The sequence below is a fragment of the Babylonia areolata genome, chromosome 24 (assembly GCF_041734735.1).
Source record: "Babylonia areolata isolate BAREFJ2019XMU chromosome 24, ASM4173473v1, whole genome shotgun sequence".
Lineage (NCBI taxonomy): Eukaryota > Metazoa > Mollusca > Gastropoda > Neogastropoda > Buccinidae > Babylonia > Babylonia areolata.
The window spans coordinates 42,278,535-42,285,953 of record NC_134899.1 but is presented as its reverse complement, the minus strand read 5'-3'; positions in this window follow the sequence as shown (position 1 = coordinate 42,285,953).

Genomic DNA, 7,419 nt, shown 5'->3' with positions numbered 1-7,419 from the left:
ACTGTCAACTAAAGAACTGTCTGCTGGTGAACTATCTATGAGTGAGTGAGTCAACTGTTAATGTACTATGATTTATAGTATAAATTTACCATGAAGTGTGCAAACTTAGTTTCTTTTTACAAACTTTGTCTAGATGTACATGTATGGAATTGTAAACTTTTGCACAGACATTTACATAAATGATATAAGTGTGCATGTGCTTGACATGCCACTATGCATAAAGTAACTTAATGGATTGCAGCATGTCATGCACATGCACACTGATATGCACACTGATACTCATAGTGATACAGCATTAATAATCACTATTTCATACTTTTATTATCAGTAAACTGCTTTGTCTGATTATATTATGATATATATATATATATATATATATACATATATATATATATATATATATATATATATATATATATATATGTGTGTGTGTGTGTGTATCATGTGTATTCTTGTTTTATTTTCTGATAAAATACATAGAACTAGAAGTAAAGCATTTTGTAAAGTCCTGTGTAAAGAATGAAAGCTGTGATGTAAATGTACAAAACTGAAATTACTGTTGATATTTAATCTAATATTATTAGCATTAATGAATAAACTTTAGAACATATAGAAAATAATTCAAAACAAAGGAAATGAAAAGAGATAAAGAAGTATTACATAACAAACTGTTTCAGGATAAACCATGCATTTTTGGAACATACTGACACCACCGGTGGAGAAAAAAGAGTGGAGCAAGAAGGTTCAATATCAACACCATCCACTCTGATGACACTTTGTACCACAAGAATTGATTACCTGTGCCACATATCTGCACATTTTTTTTTTTTTTTTTTAGCAGATTGAGTGTTTGTTTGATGAGGTTGTGTGTCTTTATTGTGTGAAGTATGGGTTTGACAAGTAGGTTTTCTTTGCAGATGAAGTGTTTGAAGTGTTCATTTGGATTATGAAATGTATTTCATTTGATGCTATGCTGGGATAAAACACACATGAACTTGTACCTTTTGTATGAGCAGTTTTGTTGTGTGGATCCTTTTTGTTATTTTGTTGTGCTTGTTGTATGGATTATGGTAATATCACAAGCACACTAAGCCAGTGAGCACATTGAATTACAACAATCACATGATTCGGCATCATGATTTAGCATTTTTTACCTCATAGTAATTGGACCACAAACAACACCACAACAAAACTGATCTTAAAACTGGAAGGGTTTTAGTCATGTTGAGCTGATTAAAAAGTAAGTATACTAATACTTCAGTTGCAATTATTTCCAAAAAAATTAGAAAATTCTTATTTGAATAAAATCAAATACACTCAATATTTTTCTTTCAAACTTTGTGCAATTGTGGATATTGCCACTAAGTATGTGTGTGCCAAATTTCATGAACATATCTTGCTTAGAAGTATGTGGTTGCTATGAACATGTTCCAAAACTTTTCGGCCTTGATTTCTCAGTTCGTTACTTTCGCGACTTTAGAACTTCAAATCACAATAACTTTTCACAGAATCATCCGATTTACAAACTTTTTTTTTCGCTGTAAAGGTCATTTATTGCAGATTTATGATATACCAATAACTAAAAATCGACCTCTGGTGCAAAGCGACTCATTTCGTGGTGGAGGGTCACATATGTGGTTCTCTCATTGGCAGAAAAAAAAAATTAACATACATTTACATTTCGAAACTAACCACAAGCATTGCAGCCACATGCCTATTGATGAAGAATCTGACAATAATATGATGGTTCGTTTTGCATGCTTGATGATACAGTGAAGCAACGACAAAAATTCGTCCCAATCTCGGTGAGGAAAATTGGCCAATTCCAGTACTGCATTTCTTAATATTGTTTGAAACATGTGTTTGTAAATATAATTATACCACGTTCAGACAAATCTTTATTTCTTTTCTGTGGACCAACACTCATGTTATTTGACTGTCTCAGTCCAGCCATAAAAACGTGGTAGAAATAATGTCCTATACATGCACCAAGTGGGTATTTTGTGATAGCCAGACTCCCAAATTAGGAAACCTGAAATTCTATTAAAAAAAAAATGCATTTCGAAGCTTAGCATTCACTGATTACAACTTCTAAAATATTGCTGCTTGAACCTGAATCATTTGGTTTCAAAATACAACCACGTATTTTAAATCAGCCATAGACCTTTTCTGAGCTGACGCTTATGTGAAAGTTGGCACCATTGTTTGATAAAGATAAATACTGGTAGCTTAGCATTTTTTTCTTATGAAGGGAATGCAAAGTCAATACAAGTTTGCATTTACAAGTGTGTGTGTGCGTGTTTGCATGGTGTATACGTGTGTGCGTGCAAAGGCATTTTGTCTCGGTTTTTTTATTTTTATATACATTTCAATGTTAGTGTCTTGTCAGGTAATATTGATCGTGATCAACATATTGAAAAAGGCATGATTCGTTAACAGCTACTGAACTGCTGCAGGCACCGTTTGCTCAACAAAAGTCTGTAATAGGCACACAGCCATGAAACTTTTTCACTCCCACTTTCTCTCATACTCATGCAGATGCATCTTAAAACACACACACACACACACAAACACACGTACACGTACACACGCACGCACACACACACATGCATGCACAGTCATCAATACACGCACACTCGCAAAGTAATGTAAAAAAAAAAGGCTGTAGCTACAATGCAGTGTACTGTTTTCCTGTGGCATCATGTGGTTCGCGTATATACCGTTCACCTGACCACGTACGATCACTTGCTCTTCAATGTCGGTTTGCACCTGACAATCACCGACTCAGCATCCATCTCTTTCACACCGGCCGCCGTGGCGAGGTGGTTAGCATCGCCGACTGACGACTGGGGGGGACATGGGTTCGAGCCCCATAAGAGCTTTGTTGTTGTTTTGGGGTGGGTTTTTTTCCCCCGGTCTATTACCGTCTCATATCCAGAGCTGAGTGTACTGAGGGCTCAAAAGGGAAGACTGGGACCACACTGTCAAGGGTCATCCTCTTCACGGATGCGTCTTTGGTAGTGTTGCTCAAATTTTCTGACCAACACTGCATGTGTCTGTGTAAAGTGGTTGGCGCCAGAATATAATTTATTATGAAAGAACAGCCTTGTTGAGTAGTCTCAAACCTAAATGGACCCCCATAGCAGCAGCATCGTCAACACTCCTACCGTCACTGATATTGTCGGAATACAGAAATCAAAATGTCCCATATTCTGGGAATTAAAAAAAAAATCCTTTATAAAATACAATCATTTTACCTTACAACGCTGGTTGCACGAACATTGCCCTTTCAGATGCCAACAGACTCGAACAAGTTTCTCTGAACCAAGGATCGAAAAACCCTCCACTTCCGCCTCAAAATATATATGTGCATAGAACAAGAGGTACATGTTTGTATTGCTATAGTTCATTTTCGAGTTGGAGTGTTTAAAATCATTCTAAAAAAACCCAACAAACTCTAACTAGGCTACAAAGACAAGAAGAAAAACATTACTCGACCCACCAGAATAAAACTACATAAGAAGCAATAATATGCACATAGTGCATTGTACTATGGTCATACTAAGATGTATATATAATCATAGTTGTATATGTACAGCAAAAGTGTCAAAAACGTCTACTTCTAATTGTCTATTCCATGCAGTCTACACTATGATGTCTATAAACTAGAGAACTGATCAACACAGGTCATTAAACACACCAATGCAACCAACCCCATCCTTTAAAGTGAAAGGAAGAAACGACTGACTCAAGGACCTCAGTAATGACTGAGGGCCCGATTCTGAGGTTCAGGCAAAAACCTTTCAGAGGGGGGGGGGCATCACGTTTGGGTCCATTACCATAGGGACCATCTTCCAAAAGGGTCCAGTACCTTCAGGACCATCTTCCAAAAGGGCCCAGTCCTTTAAGGACCATCTTCCCAAAGGGCCCAGTATAACCGCATCTTAATTTCAGTACGGCCCACATCCCTGAGAGGGATAATGCTGCAATGACCTGGTTTCATTCAAGGCCCAGTGCCAAGAAGAGCAAATTCCAGATGGGCTCAGAACCACTGCGGCCCAATGCAGGACAAGAAAGAGTTTTTATTGGTAATGGGTCCTTTTGGAATTGTGCCCAGATGGGAACTGGGACTTACTGGAATGGTAGTGACTGAGGTCGATTCCACAGCGTTTCCGTTTCTGTCAAGACACAGCCCTGGGGCGGTATGGCACCGGCACATAACTGAATCAATCATCTCTTGAAAAGCTGATTCCAGTTCCATTGAGTACCACATTGGGATCTACTGGAACTGAGCCCGTAATAGTGAAAAGGCCTTTACTGCTGCATTACCCCTCTCAGAAGTCTGGGCAAACATATCTCCGAGATCGAGATAGAGGCATCTCAAGGATACAAACAATGGGTTTTTTTTCTGCATGTAACCATGGCTCCAGAGGAGAATGAAGAAAAAGAACACCAATTCCCTTTACTGTACGTAAACATACTGCATGAAAAGGGTTCAATGTGGGACAGGATGCTGTCAAGCACTGTTAAAAGCAGCTGCTGGTGAGGGTTTATGTCACGTGGAGTAGCAGTGGTGTCCACTTAGTCTTGTTCCTTATGCCATAGGCAGCTGCTTCTGCTTCTCAGGTTTTGGACTTGATCCATAGTTTATCACGGTAAATGAGGTTTTACCTTATAGCCATGGTTGATTATCGATTAACCTAAACAGTGACCGTACAGGTATGTTCCTTGACAAAGAGCAAGTTCTGAAATAGATCTTATTTCATCCACGAAAAGCCCCAGCATTTTAAACATTGCCCTTCACAAAAGATGCAATTATGATGGCTCATGTTGTTCTTCGTAAGTTATTTTCACTTCCTTCTTTTTTTCTTTACTTTCTTTCTTTCTTTTTTCTCGATTTCAACTTCACAAACACAATCGCTGAAAAACTTCAGCAACAAACAGACCTGACTGCATCATCTGCATGTGAACATTCTACACGGAGACCCATCAAATATTGCACTTGCCTTCACACACACACACACACACACACAAAACAGCTGGCTGCAGTGTTGTGCAACACACTCCTTCATATTGCACTGTTAAATGACTGTGAACCTCGTCCTTTCCTTGTCGGCCATATACACAAGATACCTCGTTCTACCCAGCCAATATATACATATATACATGGATAAGAAAAAACAAAAGTTAGGGGAATAAGGAAAGGTGACCAGCCCAGAAGCAACTGAAACAGGAAATAATAATAATAATAAGCATGATTATGATAACAATGATGATAACAAATCTTAAACATTGTGCTATTATTCAAGATGAATCAAGCTCTGAGTGCTTGACAAATCCTAGTCTTAAAATGAATCGAATAAACACATGTGATGAAACAGAAACATATAAAAGAATTGTAAAAAATCGTAAAAAGCATTATCATTCATGCCATAAAAGCACAATTTACAAACCCCAACAAGGAATACATCATTACCCTAGACACAACTACTCTGACACTCTTGCAGACACACACAAAAACCTCATCAAACAGCTAATTAAGATGACAGAAATCGCAGAGGAAAGGAATCCAGTTAGTGATTGCTTTTGTCCCCCATCTTCACCTCATTCTGACAGAAGCCAGAAGCAAAAAAAAAAAAAAAATCTTTGCAAGACTTATTCAATCTACCATTACCTTCAGATAAAAAACATGTGGACCCCGAAAAATGATCATGCAAAAAATTCCATATCAGTTTTCCAAGCCAAGAGACCAAACACCTCAAAGACATGAATGGGACACAAAAGCTCCATCATAAGTCCTGAATTCCTTTTTTCTGACTGTTTCCCATGGCACCATGCTGACTGTACGAAGGTACACATCACAGAAAAATGTAACCATGCATGAAGCGAATCAGTAAGACCATGACTATCATTCCAAAAGCATCATTTATTCAGATGCTGGCAAAAATAAAAGGCTGTGTTTGTGTGAAAATGATTCTGTTGGGTACATTGCTATTGTGAGTTGATGACAGTGCATACCAGATATGTAAATATTTGAATGGCTGAATGAATGAATGTCCAAAGTTAACAGAATGTGGGTATGGTGCCACCAAAATGGAGCAGATGATGGAACAGCAAAACACACACACACAAAAATAGAATTAAAATTAAATCCACAAAACTGAAAAACACAAAACAAAAATCTACAGTCTGCCAATTTTACAAATCATAAATGCTGTCCTGGATAACTTAGCAACACCTGTGCATGTAATATCTAGGTACTTTGATCACATGTATGTATGTCATCACCCTCAGGTCCCCTGGATAATCAGCTTGATTATGTATGTTATCTAACATGGTCCACACTTCATAGCACAGTAGTCTTCGAGTAAAATATCTTTCCCACATACCTTTGTGCAAGCACTATCAATGAATGGCATATCTTTCAAATTTAGAAGATTAATCAACAAAAACTGAGAAACACCGAAAAATAAATGTCACACACACAACACACACACACAGAGACACACACACACAAAAGAAATAAATACAGCCACTATTGGAACAATGCTGCACTGATGATCAGTCGCCATGGTGATGTGGTTATCATCAAAGACTGATGACCTAGACATGGGTTCGAGCCCCAACAGAGGGGTTTGCCCGTGGCTGGCTCCAACCCAGAGCTGAGCGTGCTATGGGCTGAAATGGGTAGACTGGGACTGCTCTGTGTGTGTGTGTGTGTGTGTGTGGCTCAATGGCTATCCATCACTAGTTGGGGTGCTTGCTGTAAATGTGTGCTACACAATCATGCTGAGTCATTGTGTGCTACACAATCATGCTCAGTGTTTGCAGATTACACAATCATGCTGAGTCAGTGTTTGTGCATTATACAATCATGCTGAGTCATTGTTTGTGCATTATACAATCATGCTGATTCATTGTTTGTGCATTACACAATGATGCTCAGTCATTGTTTGTGCATTACACAGTGATGCTCAGTCGTTGTTTGTGCATTACACAATCATGCTCTGTCGTTGTTTGTGCATTACACAATGATGCTCAGTCGTTGTTTGTGCATTACACAAAGATGCTGAGTCAGTGATTGTGCATTACACAATGATGCTCAATCGTTGTTTGTGCATTACACAATCATGCTCTGTCTTTGTTTGTGCATTACACAATCATGCTGAGTCAGTGTTTGTGCGTTACACAATCATGCTGAGTCAGTGATTGTGCGTTACACAATCATGCTGACACAGTGTTTGTGCGTTACACAGTCATGCCGAGTCAGTGATTGTGCGTTACACAATCATGCTGAGTCAGTGTTTGTGCGTTACACAATCATGCTGAGTCAGTGTTTGTGCATTACACAATCATGCTGAGTCAGTGATTGTGCGTTACACAATCATGCCGATTCAGAAGAGGCACCACAGAACACGG